The 22,233-nt window shown below is 48.1% G+C and overlaps 1 protein-coding gene across 1 annotated transcript in view; it reads right to left on the bottom strand.

The window, feature by feature from the left end:
• Positions 1 to 22,233, bottom strand: part of TRIO (trio Rho guanine nucleotide exchange factor) — a 5,246,815-nt gene that overhangs the window by 2,179,180 nt on the left and 3,045,402 nt on the right. The gene's annotated exons all lie outside the window — the stretch shown is intronic.

Raw genomic sequence — 22,233 nt, 5'->3', positions numbered from 1 at the left:
GTCAAGCTGAAAGAACACTGACATATACTCAGAAACCTAAAGGTAACTAACTAAATGAATACCTTGCTGCAAAAGTATTACTAATGATCCTTTAATCTTTATCAGACAACAGCAAAGCAAAATATCATTCTCCTGGGTAATTGGTAGAGATGCATTTATCTGTGAATTTCTGTAGCCAACAAGGGATAGACTATAGCATATGACTTACATGCAGATGCAACTTTATTGCAAACCCTGGAGCTACTAAACCAATATCAGCCACACATCCCAAAAGAACAAGTTACTTGCCTGCGGATATGCTCTTTCTGGTGGATGCTCGATCTGACCGCAGAGACCACACCGTGCAAATATCCCCAGATGTCAGACTGGATTTGGAAACTGAAAAAGCAGAGCTGATGCGTTTGGGTAGATTGCCCTGTGCGGTTGCACCCTGATTTTGGTTCACTCCTTAAGTGGTGACTGGAGCTGCATAAAAGCACCTCCCATGCAGACTGAATTCAGTGTCTTTCTGACGCTTTTCGGCACTCTTTGAAGCAGAGCCCACCAGCACGTTGGAAGGACCACTTAACGCTTAATGAAGGTACATAACTTGTTCATCTGATAGATACTTCTAACCACATATTCCTAACCTTGTGAACTGAACCCAAAGCAGTACCTCCCAAGTGGGTCTGTGGAATGGCTCAGATCAGTAGGTCCTGCAGGACTGAACAGGCAATATGTCCACCCCAGCAGACCTGACTTTTGAGGCAATAGGGATTCATGAATGTGTGCACTGATACCCACCTAGCTGCCTGACAGATATCCAAGACGGACACAGATTCATATTTAACATTAAGTTTATTGGACTTCTGTCCATTAACACATTTTAAAAACAATTTATACATATCTCTAAAATAAACTGATCACACTACAGCTTAGTCAAATGTATACAAGGTGCAATTCCTACTGGGACATTGACAAATCGCATATCAAAGAGAAGTGCAATTCTGTTCAAACTAGAGCAGATCACATCACATACAGCACATCACACCACACCTCGAGAAGCTTCACTAGCTCCCCATTGTGAGAAGTTGGCCTGATATATGATGTCTCCAATTCTGGGGGCACCTTGTATCACTCCAAACAATCCCTTATGGTGATGGTTGTAAGTCAACCTTATAGACAGGCTATCCTAATGGTAGCATGGACTAAGCAGCCTTAAAGGCTTAACTCTAGAGGTCGTGTTAAGCGAGCTGTTTTACCAATCACAATTCTGTAATATCAAATGAAAGGACACCACACAAGTAATATATTATAAAAATATATGTATTTATTACTAGAATAATCCTCTGTACTCTTTATGAGTGCAGAGGCACAAGCGTTTAAACAAAAGCACAGCAAACATATGAAAGTTGCACAATTATGGATGAGGCCCAGGGGTCACGCAAACCATATATTAAAAAAGTGGGTGGGACCCAGGAAGGGGGTGGTTACAAACCTTTCCCTTTGTCCAGGGTCGCGCTGGGACTGGGGCTGGTGTGCCCCAGAACCGGTTTGACCGGATTATGCTAGGGGAAGCCTTGTGCTCCCCAGGCACTGTCTGATTTCTTTCAAACCTCCCTGCTACAATCCACTATCTCCTGTCTGGGGTGGTGTGACACCTCCCCGCGACAGGAAAGCCTTTGTCCAGGCCTCCTCGGCTGAGTTTCGGTCAGCAGCAGGAGGTCAGACTCGTGTCTGTGGCAGAAAGCGTCCATTTTGTGATGCTGAGGCTCTTTTAAAATCAACCGCATTTCAGTAAAGTAACATGTCTTCTCCCTCTAGAGGGGTGGAATGCTATCCCCGTCGACAGGACTGTCGAGGGGATAGTATTCCAAATCGTATGACACCTTACACGACATGTTTTCATAAAGCCAAACCAAAGTTAACATATAACCGCGATGGATTATAATGCACTTAATAGTATATGGTATGGCATTATCCCGGAACAGCTTAGGGAGTTGTTCCCGACAGCTGCAGACAGGCTCAGCTCATGCTCGAGCACCATCTCACGTTAAACCACACACTCTGCCTCCAGGATTGATAAGGCCTTCCATAGGAGTGACTCACAGGTTTACAGGGGCTGACAAGGAGTCCAGTTCCAATTGGGTTATGTACCTATAGTACATGTATGTGAATTTAGAGAGAGAACAGCAGGCTGTGGGTCTGATTAGCAGGCCCACAGCCACATTAAGTCGAAAACCAGTGAAGCAAAAAGGAAAAATTGGGGTGACCATAGGTAGCAGACCCTACTCTCCTACACCCATTTACAAGAACAGCCAATTCAAACTTCTCACACATGCATACAAGCCCGACTCAACACAAGACCATCTGAATAGTCGCATACACTTTCAGCAACCCACCAGACATATACGCCCCAACTCACTCTCACTTGCACGCACTCCCCACAGCTGCAAAAGCAAAACTGGAGGTCTGTCATTCTACATCACACCCAAGACAAAGGACGGCCTCCCTCAATATATCAGAGCCTCCTCCTCACTTCATGAGTTCCACAAGAAGTAAAGACCTGGCTCTTCGTATAAGCCTCTTGGGGACCACTCACCTGCTCAAGTGCCTGAATATCCTCTTGGACTATTTGTGCGCTTTACAAACTGATACGAGCAGCCTTATAAAAAGTACAATCCATAAGAATGACAAAGATTTTACTAAAAAATACACACACACAAACCATTTTCATTCCATACTTCCTTATACCATTCTAATTTTGTGCGGACTGGATTGCACTCCAGTCTCATTTTCTAGATTTCCCTACATAACTTGGGGACTGTCAACTGGGTCAGATAGGTAAAAACATCCTCCTGTTCCAGGATATTCAATGAAAACCTTATAAAAGGTTTCTACGACAGATGGGCCGTACGCAGCCAATAGCATACTTTCATGGCTGATTCCATCAGTGCTTGGAAAGGGGAACTATGATTCTATTATACCCCAATGCGAGTGTAATGTAATGTAATGTAATTTAATTCTTATAGAGCACAGCTTTCACTCCAAGGAGCATCTTGGTGCTGAAAACCCGTCACCTAGAGTGGAATAGGCCGGAAGACTAGTCAAGCATCAGTCTGCTATTGCCTATAACATTATACTTATATCAGAGCTCTACATGCTTTGTCTGAAAGATTAAAAACCCAGGTCTTCAGGGGCTTTCTGAAATGGTTCTCCAGAGGGATTTGGCGCAATTAGAGGGGAAGCTTATTCCAGGCCCTAGAGTCCAGTACTCCAAGAGATTTTCCTCCCTTGGTGGATAGCCTGAATTTAGGAATCAACAGCAAGTTCAGGTTTGATGACCTAAGGTTCTGAGACGGCACATATCTCTGAAACCGATTTAGAAAGTATTTGGGTCCTTGCTGGTGGTATGCCCTAAAGGTGTTGACTAGGATTTTAAACAGCACCCGTTTGTGGATAGGTAGCCAGTGCAAGGTCCTGAGTGCTGCTGAGGCAGATGACTTCCTTGTCCTTCTCAGGACAAGACGGGCGGTGGCATTCTGGATCATCTGCAGCCAATGCAGGACTGAACTATTTGATCCTGCATATAGGCTATTGCAGTAGTCCAGGCGAGATGTAATAAGTGCCACCGCCACCGTCTTCCTGGCTGTCAATGGAAGGAGGTCAAATAATCTTCTTAGCCCCTTGATTATACTAAAAAAGGACTGTAGGAGAGTAGGGTCTGCTATCCTATGGTCACCCCAATTTCTGCTTTTTGCTTCACTGGTTTTCGACTTAATGTGGCTGTGGGCCTGCTAATCAGACCCACAGCCTGCTGTTCTCTCTCTAAATTCACATACATGTACTATAGGTACATAACCCAAATGGAACTGGACTCCTTGTCAGCCCCTGTACCATGCACTATAGGTGCTCAGGGCATGGGTGCCACCAAGGCCTACCAGGGGCTGCAGCATAGCTTTTGCCACCCCTGGCTGGTTCTTAAATTGACACGACTGGCTGATCACTCAGCTGGGGCAAGTTGGTGTAATCACCTCTTGCTTAGATATGGTATACCTATATCTAAACCTATATCTGGACACATATAAACCTGTGAGCCACTCCTAAGGAAGGCCTTATCAATCCTGGAGGCAGAGTGCGTGGTTTAATGTGAGATGTGCTCTAGCATGAGCTGAGCCTGTCTGCAGCTGTCGGGAACAACTCCCTAAGCTGTTCCGGGATAATGCCATACCATATACTAATAAGTGCATTATAATCCATCGCGGTTATATGTTAACTTTGGTTTGGCTTTATCAAAACATGTTGTGTAAGGTGTCACACGATTTGGAATACTATCCCCTCGACAGTCATGTCGTCGGGGATAGCATTCCACCCCTCTAGAGGGAGAAGACACGTTACTTTACTGAAACGCGGTTGATTTTAAAAGAGCCTCAGCATCACAAAATGGACGCTTCTGCCACAGACACGAGTCTGACCTCCTGCTGCTGACCGAAACTCAGCCGAGGAGGCCTGGACAAAGGCTTTCCTGTCGCGGGGAGGTGTCACACCACCCCAGACAGGAGATAGTGGATTGTAGCAGGGAGGTTTGAAAGAAACCAGACAGTGCCTGGGGCGCACAAGGCTTCCCCTTGCATAATCTGGTCAAACCGGTTCTGGGGCACACCAGCCCCAGTCCCAGCGTGACCTGGACAAAGAGAAAGGGTTGTAACCACCCCCTTCCTGGGTCCCACCCATAGGAGGGGACCTAGCAGGTAATCCAGCCCAGTAGATTGGTATAAGAATGGGAGCAGTGCCAAAGCACTCAGATTATCCTGACTGAAACTTATGAAACGAAACTCTTGACCCTTCGACATCCTACTCGACGTAGAAGACTGAAGAATCTCCCTTGTGGTCAAGGAGTGACCACCCTGTGCAAACAGGCACCATCCAGCACCTCAAGGTTTGCTTTGTTGCACTTCCCGCCGGAACTCGAGCGACAGAGTTCGACAAGACCAAGCCTGCCTGCCTTCCAACAGCCCGATCCACAGTCCCTGCAGAGCTGAGACCCGTGGAGGCGACCGGAAGCGTGGGGCCTGCCATCTTCGAAAGATCACGAGACGCTGACCGTGCAGCCCACGAGTGACCCTCGAAGCTGTACATTGGGGTTTGAGAAGCCCCAGCCCTGAGCCTCTCTTGCACCGAAGCTCACCCCTCCACACTCACCGAGTACTGCGTGGGGCCCTTCTGCATCTTTTGGCTCAACGTGTTGGCTCGGTCACTTGCCCGTTGGCTTGTGGCCCCTGTGCCGACGAACCTTGAAAACTAACTTTTGAATCTGGTTGCTCCAGACTTGCACTCGCTCCCCTGAAAAGGAGCGCTCGCTCTGACCCTCTTGGTCCGAGTGTAACGCCATCTTCGAATCCTGCGTGGGTTGCCCTTGCCAAGGGTTGTTTGCTCCAATCCGGAAGCCGATACCGCCGACAGCGAGAGCCTGCGTGGGACAGCTCGTGATCCACTCCTGGACATCCTCTGTGCCCCAGAGTCCACGTGGCAGCAGAGAGAAGCGACCTGTCAGCGACCTGAAAGCGCCCGACATTGCCTGGTTCCATCTGGTCCACCCTGGTCACTGCTGAGAGACCCAGACTCTGTCCCCTATGCTTTCAGATCATCTTTAACTTCGATCCACCCTTGGATCACACCGGACACTTCTCGTCTCGACGCTTGCAGCATCTTCAGCTTCAAGCACCAGCAACCTGTGTGACAAAACCCGACACTACTTCGCACCTGTGCACCCGCTTCCTGTGGGTGAGGTAACTCAGCAACACCGGTGTTCCCACACTGGTACACACCTCTAGTGTATGTGTCTTAAGTTTTGTCCTTCTAGGTTGAGCGGAAGTATCCTTAAACTATAACTTTATAACTTTTACGCACCATTGACTTTACATTGGTGCATGCCTGTGCTTTAAGCGCTGCACCCGAATCCCGCGGGCTTTTCCCGACTTCAGCATTGCTAGTCCCGACTGCTCCCAGCGATTCCCTAGGCCCTAGGCCTAACCACTGTTCGATTGGTATCTCTTAAACCACTTTCTTAATATATGGTTTGCGTGGCCCCTGGGCCTAATCCATAATTGTGCAACTTTTATATGTTTAACTGTGCTTTGTTTAAACGCTTGTGCCTCTGCACTCAAAAAGAGTACAGAGGATTATTCTAGTAATAAATACATATATTTTTATAATATATAACTTGTGTGGTGTCCTTTCATTTGATATTACAGGATTGTGATTGGTAAAACAGCTCGCTTAACACGACCTCTTGAGTTAAGCCTTTAAGACTGCTTAGTCCATGCTACCATTAGGATAGCCTGTCTTTAAGGTTGACTTACAACAATCACCATAAGGGATTGTTTGGACTGATACAAGGTGCCCCCAGAATTGGAGACATCATATATCAGGCCAACTTCTCACAAGGACCCTGCCACAGCCCCTGCTTGTTGCTTAAATGATAGTGCCTCGTCAAACCTAATCCCTAGGTTACGGGCTGTAACAATAGTGTTCGGGGGAGTCTCTGCATCTAGTGGCCACCATAGTCTTGGGGAGAAGAAGTTTTGTTGTCCGAATGGTAGAATTTCGGTTTTAAGATGATTGTTTCTCATCCAGTCAAAGGTGGCGGTGAGACAGTCTCTAAGATTTTCCTCAGCCTTCACCATTTCGCCATCTAGTACCAGGATGAGCGGAGTATCATCAGCATAAGATATTGTGCTGATGTGGAAGGATGTAATAAGCTCAACCAGGGGGGTTATGTACAGATTTAACAGTACGCTTTGGGTACTCCCCGAGCACCATAACTTGCCTCCTGTGGCTGAGGAAATTCTTTAGCCATTCGAGCACAGCCCCTGCTATCCCTGATGCTACTAGGCGGCCAATCAATACGGAGTGTGACACCGTATCGAAGGCCGCCGACAGATCAAGTAGGACCAGTACAGCCTTCTTCCCCTGATCCATGGTAGTCCTCAAGCTCTCCACGGTGTATAATAGAGCGGACTCCGTGGAGTGCTTGGCCGTAAACCCAGATTGATTCGGGTGCAGAATATCATTTTCCTCTAGGAACCTCGTCAGTTGTTTATTCACTGCTGCTTCCGTAAGTTTAAAAAGTACCGGGAGCAGCGAGATGGGACGAAGGTTTGAGAGCGTGGTAGAGTCTGCTAGAGGTTTGTTTTGCAGCGGTTTTACTGCGGCCATTTTCCAATCCTATGGGATCACTGCAGAGGACAGGGAGGAGTTGATGATAGTATTAATGATCAGATTCACTGTGTCCACTAGAGCGTGCAGCATCATAGGGGGGCAAGGGTCGAAAGGAGAGCTGGATTTGCTGGATAGTGTCACCTGGCGGGACTCTTCCAGGCTAACGGGAGCGAACTTGTTGAGATGAACCATATCAGTACCAGCTTCACTCACCTCTACCAGAGGGGAGATCAATGGTTGTGGAAAATCTTTAGTGAGGTCTGATATTTTCTGCTCAAAGTAGTTGGCGATCGAATTACAGAGAGTAAGAGAGGGAGGGATTTCTTGTAAGAGAATTCTGGGATTCATGAAGCTGTGAACTATTCTGAAGATCTCCTTTTGTTGATTGTCAGAAGAGCTAATAGCCTCTAGGAAGTACTCTTTTTTTGCAATTTTAATCAATGCGTGATACTGCCTCCTAGCTTCGTTATAGCTAGTGAGTTCCTCATAAAATCGACGCCATTTCCTTTCTAATATTCTGACCTCCATTTGTTTCTCCTTTAGGGAGAGAGAGAACCAAGGCGCGGACATTTTATTCCGCTTTTTGCTCGATTTGCTTGTCTCTGCTGGCCCGCAAATTCCAGCAATCCAGTTACAGAAGCTTTTATTATCTGTCTCCGTGTCGCCGGTCAGTAATGGTTTACTTTCCAGGGGAATCCGCTGGAGATTGGAATTGTCCCTTATTTTTTTCGAGTCATATTTTGTACGGCCGCCTGCTTTAATGTGGCCCGTCCTAATCACCTTTCCTTCAACTAAAAGATCAAAAGGCACAAACATATGATCAGACCAGGTCTGGATACAGGGTGGTTTTACTTTCAGAGATTTAAAATTCGTGCAAATACAATCTAGGATATGTCCAGCTTTATGGGTGGGATTCAATGTCAATAGGGTAAGCCCTAGGACATTCATGAGATCTTTAAAACATGTCGCACTTGAATCTGCAACAGAATCTAGGTGGAGGTTTAAATCGCCTAACAGCGTGAAATTGGCAAATTTGAGGGTGAGATTGCTAAGTACTTCCCCAAGTCTCTCAAGGAAGTCCTTTTGTTGTCCAGGTGGACGATAGATTAGGGCTCCTGTGAAAGTAACCGACTCATGTATCTGCAGACAGAAACCCAGGCTTTCTGCTCCCTTGATATCTGAGAGTTCGAATAGTGTACATTTCACAGAGTCTCGGTGGATGATGGCAAGCCCTCCCCCACGCTGTTCCTGCCTGTCTAATCTTTGAATAAGATAGCCTTGAGGTAAAGCTAATGTAATAACAGGATTACACCAAGCTTTCAGCCACGTCTCTGTGACGAAGAGCCAGTCTAGCTCGTTCTCAGAGATCAGGTCATAGATATGTGCCCCATTCTTGCTCATAGATCTAGCGTTGATAAGTCCTCTTCGAAAGGAGTTAGGGCATCCAATAACCGGGGTATATTGCTCTGGGATAAGATATGTCATGCAATGACGACAGCAGATCGGCCCCAGCCAATTTTCCACATTTATGGACTCATGACAATAGGTGGCATGCATATTCAATTAAAGAATCTCCTCTCTAGCTGGAATCGGAGTGGGTATGGATTGGCCAGCATGGCTAGCCCTGGGCCCGGCCGCGGCACAGACGGGCTTACCTTTGGCGCGCCTTTGGCGCGCCATCGGTGCGCCCGCCGTGCGCATCCGCTGCGTGGAGGCATCACCACACTCTTTTAGAGGGACGCCGCTTGCGTCAGCTGCCTGAGTCGCACCCCCACGCCCCCCCCCCCTTCGAGGTGGGCGTGGAGGGAGAACGCAGCGTTGCGAGGAAGAACAGGACACCGCAACTAATTGGCGGAGCCTCGTGTCAGCACTACGCAGTAAAGGTCTGATTTAAAATAATGCAAGGTTTGCCGAGGAAAAGTGAGTGAGACAAAGTGCATAGATTTGAGGTCCCTTATCCTCTACCAAGCATCCCATGCCTACTTTCATCCACTAACAAAGATTTCTTCCCAGCATAACCTAAACATTTTTGTTCGTTCTTTGTCAAGGGATATCTTATTCAAGAGCCTTAGCATGCGGAGAGGTAGCCATTATATACCATGATGCCTCTTTTAATGCCCTCCTTTAACAATGAACCACAGTTCCAGGGGGATGCTAAGTAGACCCTTAAATACTGTACTCTCTACTGGTTCCCAAATGAATGCTGAATCAAGAGCCAGAACCTCCGCTCCATACAGTACAAGAGGGGGAATTTTCCCTTCATATGCTTTCATAAGGGAGCAATTGACAGTCCCCATACATCTAACTGGACTTTACCAGACATCCTCTTTGAAGCAGGACCACTCTTCCAGATGAATCAGTAGGATTTTAGAAAAGACCTTCTTAGAGATATCCAGGAGGCTTACCAATATGTAATGTGAGAGTAATTTACCATTCCCTTTTTTTAAATGAACGTCACACACAGTGCTAGGTATTACACATCTTTATTCTTCACAGTGTAACAATTAACTAAATGTACTGCATCATGAATTTTCAAAACCACATCCAATCACTTACGTCACTATTCTAAGGAGTCCATAAAGGACCAAAGGGGTCCCGCTATCTCTAACACCCACAGCACTACATCTTCCCCCTTGTTACATCAAAAGTACACAAATAAATACATATATACATCATAACTGAGTTGACGAGGTTCTCGAATCAATCTTACAGATTTTGTTGCGTAAGGTTCAGGATACATAGGAAAGGCATCCGTGCCAGGCACTGGTGACACAGACCCAGGTGCAGTCTTAGGGCTCTCCTGACTCCCAGATGGAAGGGTCTCCCTCTGAATGTCTGGAGTCAACGTTCATCAATGCAGGTGTTTGAAATACGAGGAATCTTAGGATGGACTTTCCAGGACCATGAGCAGTCACACCCCTCAGTGAGTCAGCATCAAAAGGAGCATCAAACCTTTGTTTCAGTTTCTGCCTGACAATGCCTTGGTCGCCTCTTTTGAACACAGTACTAGAGGACAGTGGCGTCCATCAACATGGGTCTTCATTTTGCGTTAATGAGATGAATCTGTAGTGCAAAATTTATCAATGTCAAAAGATCTTTCTGGGGTCCACTGTGGCAATTTGGTTACCATGGCTCCCCCAAACATTAAGGTGTCAGAGCTTTCACGTGTGGTAGAATGAGGAGTTGGCCTGTATGCACGATCAGTGGAGTAAAGGACTGATTTGATAACAAGTCTTTACAGTGCATCACAAGGAAAATTATTCGTGAAGGTGCTCATAAATCGCTTAACGACACCATTCGCCTGGGGCCAGAGAGTTGTGCTTTTCTGATGCTTGATATTTAGATGAGTGAGAAAATCTTTAAATTTCCGACTATTAAAAGTCTGGTCATTGATTTCAAAATCGTAGGAACACCCCATGTTGCAAAAACACTTTCCAATCCTCAATGACTCACGTTTCGGATCAAAGTATGCCATTTCATCAGCATTCTCAATCACATGTTTGATTTTCTTGAATCTTTGTTCATATTCACGTGACCATCGAAATGGAGTATTTTGTTTCGTTAAGTCTCTCAATAGGGCACTTACATCGGCAAAGTCACATATGTCACTTGACCAGTAACTGGCGAAACCAAGGAAGGATCGCAGTATAGTTACATCTTGTGGGGGAGAAGTGGATGACAAAGCTTGTACTTTATTTGGATATTGGAGTTGTTCCCCCATCAAAAAAATGACAAAAAATCTTGAGTTTTGTTTTATGAAACTCACATTTTGATGCATATAAAGTGAGACCTGAATCAGTAACTATGGACACACTTGTTTAAGAGCTTTATCTTGTTCCTTTTGTGTGGCTCCTAAAACCAGTATGCCATCACTGTAATTGAAAGCATTTGTGACTGCCTCTGTTATTCGACAAATGACATCCTGAAAGATTTCTGCAGTTGATGGCGCTCCAAAACCTAGTCTTTTATATCTAAACAAACCAACATGAGTCAAAAAGGTAGTTCTGCACCTGTAATTTTCTTCTAGTTCGAGTTGGTGATGGCCTTTGCTCAAATCAAGGAGAGAAAGGACTTTGGCTCCATTCAGCTGTGTAATCATGTCAGCAATATGCAGACCTGGATGTCGTTCTCTTTGTTAGCCTGGTGCATATGAAACAAGTTACTTACCTGTACACTGTGGTACTCCGGTATTGATATCTTTTATAGATTCACATGAATGAATCTTCCCCGTCATCATGGTGGGACACCCACGGTAATAGCAAAAATAATAGTAATTAATACATCACATAGTCCTCCATAGAAAGAAAATTCAATTGAGTACTCTTTCAACCTTATTTTACAACATCCAAAGTTCAGCCAATCAGAGCAACCATCACCACAGACCCACCACACCTCAGATTTCGAGTGTGAAAATAAAGAAATGGTACTCTGAGGTAAAATAGTGAGCCTAAAAGGAGAGGAGGACGGGTCGCATGTGAATCTATAAAAGATATCAATACTGGAGAACCACAGTGTACAGGTAACTTTTTTTTCTTCAGCATTGTATCTTTTATAGATTCACATGCTTGAATTTGATTAAAGAGCAGCATATTGATAAAAAGAAGTTAATAATGAAGGCGGGAAGGCGAACAATCCCACCATGACAGCACCAGAGAAAAGACGTATACAATCAGAATTCTCTTAATGCAAGTAATAATAACAATCAAATAGATATACAGGAATAAACAAAGAATTAAATAAAGAAATGAGGATGGCTAAAAGCCGCCTTCCTTAGGCAAAAAGATGATAAAGTGCCGCTTGACCCACAGCTATATTTGCCTTTCTCCAACCATCCAGGCAGTAATGCTTTGTGAACGTGTGCGTCCTCGCCTACGTTGCTGCCCTGCATGTGTCAGGGAGAGAAGCCCCCGCTAACAGAGCTGAAGAAGTTGCAACCTTTCTTGTCGAATGGGCCATCACTCTTTCAGGCAATGAAGTATTTTCATGGCAGAAGGCAATAGTTGAAGTGAGCCAGCAAGCAATGCTGCCCCTACATAGGTCAATTCCTTTCCTGGGTGCAGATTAAGAAATCAGCAGTTGAGAAGACTTACAAAACGGTCTTGTTCTTTGTAGATACAATTTTAAACAGCGTTTGATGTACAGAGAATGGAGAGATTTTTCCGACAGCGAGGACAGATTTGGAAAAAATGTAGGAAAAATTATAGGCTAATTGAGGTGATGAAAGCACTTTTGGCATGAAAGAAGAATTTGTACGCAGAATAACCCAGTCTGCCAGAAATTGAAGGTATGGTTCCTTTATAGTGAAGGCTTGAATTTCTCAGATACATCTGGCTGACGTAATGGCCAAGAAAAATGCCACTTTCCGAGACAGAAATGTTAAGTCACATTTGTGTATAGGCTGAAATAGGGAACGCATTAATAGTGAAAGAACTGCATTTAATTGCCACAGCACTGGAGGAAATGTAACCGGTGGGTAGGCCCCGAAGATGACTCTCACAAATTCCGAAATAAGCCTATGAGACAACAACAGCTGATCTAAACGTCGTCTGTATCTAGAAATCACAGCAAGGTGGATTTTAATGGAAGAATGCGAGATTCAGGCCTTGGCTAGGTGCAAGAGATAAGGCAATACTTGCTCCGGAAAGGATGAAACTGGATGTAATGAATGAGAGATACACCGTACACAGAACCTTTTCCATTTTTCAGAACAACACTCGAGTGTGGAAGGAGCTCGTGAAATTTGTAAAATTGCTTTGCAATCATTAGTTATGTTCAAATTCCCAAATTCAGTGAAGTGAGGAGCCAAGCCGACAAGTGAAGAGAGTATTTGAGGATGGATCCCTTGCTCCTTGTCCATGTAAAAGAGATCCTCTCTCGGAGGAAAGAATATTGGAATGCACTCTGATAGGCGAAATAGCTCTGAGAAGCAAAATCACCTTGCCCACCCGGGAACAATGAGAATGAGGCAGCACTGCTCCAGTTTCATCTTCTGGAAAACTCAAGGAATAAGAGGAAATAGGGGAAAGGCGTAGGCAAATTTTACTATCCAGGAAAGCAGAAAAGCGCCTCCCCAAGATCTCAGTTGGGGAGTTCTGCTTGCGTAAAAGGTGTACTTTTTGTTGAGGTACGTAGTGAACAGATCTAATGTTGGGGAGCCCCAAGACCAAAAGACTATCTGCAACATCTGGTCGTTGTGTGGAAAAGTGTAAATTTTATGTTAGCATGAGAGGTAGCCATTTTGACTGTTGCATCCATTTAATTATTGTTGTGTTCATTCTACTCTCGGCTGTTCGTCTTTTCACCCAGCCTGTGTCCTCTAACTTCAGCTGACCTCTCTGACATGGTCAATCTGGTGTATGTGATGGGGGTTGCAGCTGCCGGTGCACCTGGTCTCAGAGGTTATCGATTGGCAGCTTATTGCCGCCATAAACATTACTTCTTCCCCCTGCTCATCTCCTGACCATCTGGTCAGGCTTTGTTCTTGTTTGCCTAAAGCTATTTACGTGCTTAAACCTGTTCCCTCCAGTTTTCCTTCTCATGAGATTGCATTCTAACAAACAGTATATAAGGACAATGTTTTTTGCATTAGGTGTACTTCCTCCCACAAAACACTTGAGGGTGTTATTCGGACGCAGTCCTTCTCATGAGCATTTAATAAACTTGGTTTGTTTTACTTCACTCCAGTGCCGATCTCTCTTTTGTTAGTCTTCGGGCCCGTGGATGAGAGCGTGACCTTGCACCAGTGTGCCCTCCCTGGGGTACATTTTCACAGTTGTGCTCCCTTTCGTTGTACTTATTGGACATCCTGCTGAGAGAATTGGCCCACTGATTGTGGACCCCTGGCACATGCTCCACTCGTAGTGAGATTTGATTGAGGAGAAGCCCGTCCCAAATCCACTGCACTTGACGAGAGAGAGCTTGAGATCTTGTGCCATCCTTTTTCCGGAGATAGAACATGGTGGTAGTAGTGTCCGTCCAGACCAAAACTGGAGATCCCCGAATTCGAGGCAAGAAAGCTTTCAGGCCCAAGAACACCATTCTTATTATTTAAATATTTTTTTTATTGCAGACGCTCAAATGGGAAGAAATCCACATTAACACACATGTTTCAAAGTACGCATAAGTACACTTCAAAGTAAATCCACGGAGTCCTCCGCTCTGTCCTAGGACGGTCAGCAAAAAAACAGTCTGGCGATATCAATGTCCAATTCTCCACATACCAACCGCTTAATGAAGGAGGCACTCATGTGAACCATTCAAGCGACTGCTTTTTTGTTAATTCCCCCTCCCTCCTTCCCTTGAACAAACATCATAGTGTGTATGCAAAAATCAGCTTAACATTTCTTGTTCAAAACTTAACTGCGCAGTCATAACATTGGCACCATACAGTTCCTTCAGTTCCCAACCCCCCATCCTGCCCAGCAGGCATTTGTATAAGAATGCTGAACTCTCAGTGCGGTCCTGTTGCATCAGGTTCGGTTCAAGACAAGTACCCCGGTCCCTACGCACCCCCTTTCCATCTCACCAGTCATGAGTCATATGCCCCCCAATCCCAACCCCCCATCCAACCCGTGGTAGTGTCTCCATTTCGACCAGACCCTCTTAAACTTATTCGGGCAACCCCTGGCCTTGTATGTCACCCGCTCCGCTGCCATGTAAAGATCCAACCCTCTCCTCCACTCCTCCACAGTAGGGACTGTCCCCACCCCCCAGTATTTTGCAATATCCCGTTTTGCCACCACTAGCGCCAAGGTCAGGAACACCAGCAAAGGACGTGGGAGATCAACATCATTTGTCATGCCCAGGATGGCTAGCTTGGGCTCTTGCTCCAGTGTTACTGACAGGACATCTTTAATTTCAGCAAAGATTAGGGTCCAGTAGGACTGTACTATATCACACGTCCACAATGTATTGGAAAAATCCCCTCTCTCGCACTGACATCGTAGGCATTTGGCGTCCATGGTTCTCCCCATTTTAAACAGCCTCACCCTATCATAGTATGTTCTATGTAGTACATTATATTGAATTAGACGAAGCCGGGATTTAATGGCCACCTCCCTGGGGTGATTTAAAACTGTGTCCCAATCTATGTCCTCAAGTGTGCCCACATCAATCTCCCATGTTGTTCTAAGGCTCGCAAGGTCCCCCAGCATATTATTGGTAAGTGTTTTATACGTAAGCGATACAGCCTTGCTCGGTATCCATTCTTGTAGTAGTCTACCTTCCAGCGGGGCATACTTGGGGAGGCCTTCTAAAGTCAGGGACTGTGCTCTCCATGCATGCCGCAGCTGGGTGTATTTATAGAACTGTGTTCGGTGTAAACCATATTCTGCCTGTAAGGTCGCAAAGGGTTTCAGGTCACCTCTAGCGATTACGTCGCCTATCGTGGATATCCCTATATCATCCCATCTCCTAAACCCGGTAAGTTTATACAACTCAGGGAGCCACTTGCAATGCCAAAGCGGGGTTTGCCTTGTAGGCCGCTTATCCCAGCCTGTGCGTCTGGTGGCCATTCTCCAGGCTCGGAGTGTGATGTTTGTGGCCGGGAGCTTTGACTTCGTCGCTGTTCTGCCATATAGGTACGTTAGCAAAGCATGGGGGGATAATTTGGCCCGTTCCAGTGCATACGTGGGGTGATCTGCCGGGGCGTGCAGCCAGTCATTAATGGGGGATACATGTTCTGCCCAATAATAGGCTTCAAGGTTGGGGAGCGAGATTCCACCACTATATTGATGTCGTTGGAGGGTGGTCAACGCTACTCTCTGCTGTCTGTCTAACCATAAGTAGGCTCGGAGGTCTGCATGGGCTTTACGTAGTACGCTGTCTGGGAGCAGATAGTACTCGTTCTGTAGAGCGTAGAGGTACTTAGGTAATATGATCATCTTGTACATCGCTGCCCTTCCCAGGAGTGTCAAGGGGAGTCGTCGCCAGCGGTCCATATCCGATGCAGAGTTCAGGAGTATTCTGTCTACATTTTTGCGACGCGACAGTTGCCTGTCAAGCGTGACGTAGATCCCTAAATATTGAAAGCCCTCCTCAGAGACTATCAGTCGATCCGGAAGCACCTCCACTTGCGCACCTCCACTAGGGTCGTAGAGGACAGATTTGTGCCAGTTGATGGCATAGCCGGAGTAGCTGCCATAGCGCTCCAGCTCTCTGAATAGTTCGGGCACTGTAGTCCGCGGGTTGGTGATGTACAGAAGGATATCGTCCGCATATAACGATGTTTTTTCCTGCGTGGCGTCCTCGGCAGCGACCCGGAAGCCTGAGATCTTGTGGTTTTGCCTAATCTTGGCCGCCAACACTTCAATAGTAAGTGTGAACAGGAGCGGTGACAGGGGACAACCCTGACGGGTGCCCCTTTGGATATTAATGATGCGGGAGAGCCTCCCATTGACTCTCACTCTGGCACGTGGGCTGGTATATAAAAGTTGTATCCACGCACAGAATTTTGGGCCAAGGCCAAATTTTTGCAACACGGCCTCTAGGAACGGCCAATGCACCGAGTCAAAGGCCTTCTCGGCATCTAGGGAAAGGAACCAATGCGGCAGCTCCCTATCCCTCACCTCCTGCAGCCAGTTATGCGTGCGCCAGAGATTGAATTTCGTGGCTCGGTCTGGCAGGAAACCAGTTTGGTCCAGGGCTATCAGGTCAGGCAGTTTCGCCTTTAACCGTCGCGCCAAGACCGTGGCGAGGACCTTCACCTCCGTGTTCAACAGGGAGATAGGCCGGTACGAGGCGCAGTCCTCACAAGGCTTGCCCTCCTTATGTATAGGTATAATGATTGCCATGGCGAGGTCAGCCGGCAGGCCTCCTTCCCGACAGGCCTCAGTAAAGAGATTTCACATGTGGGGGGCTAGTATGTCCACTGTACCCTTAAAGAATTCCGGGGGAAATCCATTCGGTCCAGGGACCTTACCCGGTTTCAGCTCCGAGATGGCGGTCTTCACCTCCTCCAGAGAGATGTCCGCCTCTAATGCTGGAAGGGCCGCAGCGTCCACCACGGGCAGAGTGACCTGTGTCAGGTAGAGTAGGGCGTCGTTGCATGTGCTCAGTGGTCTGGCTTCATAGAAGCATTCATAATAAGTCGCGTATGTGTCTGCAATATGAGGGTCCGAGCACACCATCCTTCCCCTGTCGTCCCTGACTCCATCCACCCATCTCGCCGCTCGCTCTTTACGGCTAAGCCACGCTAGAAGTTTGCCCGACTTATCTCCTACATCATATAATCTATGGAGTGTTGCCAAGTTTTGTGTTCTTGCCTCCTCTAAGACCAATTCCCGGTATCGCCTCTGAGTGTCCAGAAGTTTACGCAACACTGTAATGCTTTTAGTACGGAGGTGTTCCCTCTCGAGCTCCACTATTTCTCTCTCGACGTTTCCCACCTCCTCCTGCTGCCTCCTCTTCTCCTCCCCCAGTCTTCCATTTATTCTGTCCCTCATTACCAGCTTCAGCGCTTCCCAGAGGGTCACAGCTGAGTCTACCGAGCCGTCATTGTCGGCCAAGTAGACCCGGGTGTCGGCTCTAATGCCTTTAAGTATAGTTTTGTTCGTGAGGTCCCAGGCGGCAAGGCGCCACGAGGTCTCTCCTCTATGTCTAGAGCGGCCTAGCGATGCTAGTAGAGGCGAGTGATCAGAGAGACCCCTTGCCAGGTATTCTGCTGTGTCCTCCATGGTTAGCTCCTGCCTGTGCATAAATACATAGTCCAGCCTAGAGAATACCTTGTGTGCAGCTGAATAGAAGAAATATGCAATGGTGTCCGGGTGCAGCAGTCGCCAGATATCAGTTAACCCTATGTCAGACATTGTTTGAGCGAGGGGGGTCCGCCAGCCATGGGTACTGGGCATTCCTGATCTATCTAGAGTCTTATCCATTATGTCATTAAAATCTCCACCCACCAGCTGAATAGAGTCTGAGGTGTCCAGGAGTATGGTCGCTAGCTTCTTCAAAGCCGTAGCCTGCAGCTTCGGGGGTGCATATACTGAGATGAGAGTGTAGGTGCGCCTACGCCATGTTCCCTGTACTCCTACACACATTCCTAGTGGGTCATCCCAGGTACGTGTGACACGGAATGGGAAAGCAGTCTTGACAATAACCGCCACCCCCCTGGAGTCAGTCGTATAGCCCGCGTGTCCCAGCACTTTATATCTACCCCTCGCTATAAATGCACAAGCTGAACCCCTAAGGTGAGTCTCCTGTAGGAAAACTATGTCTGGGCCTACTCTCTGCAGATATTTATTCACCAGACCCCGTTTAATTTTGTTACCCAAACCATTCACGTTCCACGCCAGAACCCGTATTTTCTCTAAGGCCATATATGATGCCATCCGGGCGTTAAGGTCGGGAGACCTCCGGTGTGGAAGTACAGCACATAGTACCAATCCGTTTGACTGCAAAAAACCAACTTACCCCCCCAATCCCTCAACCAAAACCCTTCCCCGCAAAAAACTGTAGCAACTGTTCCCCCCTACCACCCCCCTCCCCACCTTTCCCCCCCATCCAGTCCTTCCAAGAAACCATGCGCTCCTAGGACTTTCAGGCAGTAAAAGGTCTGTCGCCCACCCAATAGGACAGATATCAAACTAGCCCCAGGGCTCAGAACGTGAGTTCCACAAGGGCTGCCAGCTTCGTGGGTGCGTTGTGTTCCGAGTCCTGTCGTATCTGGAGCAAGTCAGACCACATGTCCCACAACCGCATCCCAGAAGCACCCAACTGAGTTCACTTAGTGAAAAGAAGAGAAAGAATGTAAAACTTGCGTGGTGTCAGCAGCGGCCCGCCGCCAACACGGATGTAGGTCCCAAACCACTTCACGACTGCGAGTCTTGCGTGTCAATGTCCTGTTCCTGTGTTCCACCTGTCGCCCCCTGCTCCATCTCCCGTATCAGCACCTCCAGAGGGTGTGTCGAGCGGTCCGTCGCTTCCTCCACCTCCGATAACGTCCCGTTGTCCAGTTCTCCCTCGTCCGTTGAGAGCCGAGGGGCCCGACCACTGGTTCCGGTCTCCCGTTGGTCGGTGACAGCAGAGGGCGCGTCACAGTCCAACAATGTTCAGCCGTTCAGGCGGGGGTTCATATATGGTGACGGTTGTGAGCCTCTCCGCATTCGCGGAATTTGGGATCTCTGGGGTTTCGGTGAGTTCCTCCGAAAGTTGGCTGCCGCGAGCTCCGTCCGGATTCTGCGGCCCTCTTCCTCAGCCTCTCGAAGCAGGGGTCTCTCTTCCAACCATTGCCAGGCCTCCTCCGGGCGGCTGAAGAAGTGCAATTTCCCTTTAAACATCACCTTCAATTTTGCCAGGAAGAGCAACATATACGATATATTCAAAGTCCGGAGTTTCGCCTTGAACGAGTCGTACGACCTTCTCAGCTTCTGGACGTCTTGGCTGTAGTCGGGGAAGATCATGATGTGCGTGTTTTCGAAGTTCAGCTCACCCGCCTTCCTGGCTTCACGGAGGAGGAGATCTCTATCCGCTTAGTTTAGAAAGAGCGCGATGATCGGCCGCGGCCTCGCCCCCTCCGGCGGCCTCGCCAGCAATGCCCGGTGTGCTCTTTCGATCACAAAACAGGTAGAGAACTGGGCATGCGGGAAGGTGGTACGCAGCCAGTCCTGGAGGAAGGCTGCCGTGTCAGTCCGCTCAATTCCCTCCCTAAAGCCCACGAAGCGGAGGTTATTCCTTCTTGCCCTATTTTCGGCGTCATCTACCCTCCACAGCAGCTGTCTGTGGGACGCCTGCAGCTCCGCCATTTCTTCGCGAAGTGTGGCGACGGAGTCCTCCGTCTCCCCGATTCTGGATTCCGCTGTGGTTACCCTCTCAGTGAGGTTGCGAAAGTCCTGACGCAATAGCAGCACTTCGGATCCTACTTCGCCTATTTTAGTTTCCAACGCCATTCTGGAGTCTTTGATGTCGATTCTAGAGGCCTGGATCGCCTCCAGGAGCGCAGCCATGTCTGTGTGCTTTTCCGGGGGATTCTGGGGTTGCTCCTTCTGCGATTTTGCCATTGTGTAATTCTCAATGGATTCTTGTCGGGCAGCTCGGGCAGGCGGGTCCCTCTTCCCCATTGTTCCCCACAAGTCAGGTACAAATGTCCAGGAAGTGCAATGCACGGCGGGTGAGGGGGGTCAATCTCAATGGCTTCCCTGCAGCTCGCCCGTTCTTACACAGTGTTCACACAATCGGGCATCCCCTGGGTAGCACACAATGAAAATCAGGAGTTAGATCTCCAAGCAGTATAAGTCTATCTCTACCACCCAGGTGATGTGCTGTGGGCCCCCCGCTGTTCAGGCTCGCCCTGGTACGCAAAAGCCTCCTCCGTGTCCCAAGATCCCAGGGGGGGGTCAGCTCCGGCCGAGGCCCCCGCAAAAGCGGTCTTTCCACACCCTCTCCGCGGCGGGACGTCCGCTGCAGTTCCGCACCGATTACAGTCACTGGGCAGGGGGGATGGGGGGGGCCAGGGAAGCGCCGCTCCAGCGCGGTCTCCCGGCGTCACCACCAGGCTCAAGCTCAGGCTCCCCCGCACTAAGGCAGAGGCCTCCGACGGATCCGCCCTCCTCAGCGCCGGGGTAGGCAGGCACTCACCGATCGGGGGAGCGATGAACGGGCGCCCTCCCCTTCACCCTCCGATCTCCTCTGGCACTCGTCTCCGCCCGCCAGCAAGCTCACAGGGCGCCAAGCCGCTTCCTCGCTCCGATCACTGCTGGGCTAGTCGGCTCTCCGTGGGCGCCATCTTGCCGTCTCAGCGCGGCTCCAGCCTCCGTTGTCTTTCAGGCCAGTTGCGAGCTCCGATCGGCAGGGGAACCGGCGGAGGCGCGGTCAGGGTATCTGCACTGGCTCCGGTTACCGTCACACCGGTTTTCAGTCGTTTTGGGGTGAAAATAGATGTCGGATTTAAGCGGCGGGCCAGGAGCTGAGCTGAGGCACGTCTCACTCCTCCATGCCGCTAGCCACGCCCCCCAAGAACACCATTTTTAACTCTAAAAGGTTTATGTGACATTTCGACTTGGACCACATTCCGTACACCTGTAGCTCTTGGAGGTGAGCCCCCCAACCTTCCATGGACGCATCCAACGTTATCATGAACTTAGGAGTTGAGTGAATGAAAGAAAGACTCCGAGTAAGGTTTTCCTTGGTCTTCCACCAAGAGATTGCAGTTTTCATCGTTGTCGAGATTTGGATCATGTTGTTGAATGATCCCTTGGATTGAACCCATTGAGTGTCCAGTTATTCCTGTAGTGGGCGCATACGAAGACAGCAAGTGGGAAGGTGTTGAATGCATGAGGACATCATCCCCAGCATAGACTTGTACTTTCTGACAGAAACTGACCTTTTTGATGACAGAAGGTGTGTCATCTCCTGGAGATGCAAGACCCTTTCGGGAGTAGGAAAAGCCTTGCCGAGATTTGCGTCTATGCAAGCTCCTAGGAAAGTCAGAGAGTTGAAAGGAATGAGAGAAGACTTTTCTAGATTGAGGCGAATGCCCAGAGACTGGAAAAGATTCCGGCAAGTTTGAGTACGCTTCTGGCTGCCTGAAACGAAGGACCCTTTATTAACCAGTTGTCGAGGTAGGGGAATATCTGGTGACATGAACGTCTCAGAGCAGCAGCTATCGGAGCCATGCATTTGGTGAAGACCCTGGGGGCCGATTTCAAACCGAAGGAAAGTACTCTGAACTGGTAATGGCACCCTACCACTTCGAACCTGAGATCTCTTCGATGCTTGGGATGAATGGGGATGTAAAAATAAGCATAGAGAAGATAGATAATCTTCTTTAGGCATAAGAAGCAGGATTTCTTGCAGGGAAAACATGTTGAACGATTGGTCCAAGACCTGCCTCCATTTCCCTGTTTTATTTTTGATTAAGAAGAAATGGGAATAAAAACCCCTGATTGCGCTGATGCAAGGGTACCTTTTCTATGGCACGTTTGGAAAGAAGGGTTTTGATTTCGCTCATGAGATCTGGTAGATGACAAACTGGTACCTTTGGAGGAAGGGTAACTGGAGGAAGCAGTACACACTCTAGGGTGTGACCGTGTTTGAAAA

Source organism: Lissotriton vulgaris, chromosome 4_1 (genome assembly GCF_964263255.1).
Source record: "Lissotriton vulgaris chromosome 4_1, aLisVul1.2, whole genome shotgun sequence".
Lineage (NCBI taxonomy): Eukaryota > Metazoa > Chordata > Amphibia > Caudata > Salamandridae > Lissotriton > Lissotriton vulgaris.
Note: the sequence above shows the minus strand (reverse complement) of the source record. Positions and strands in the feature narration are given on the sequence as shown.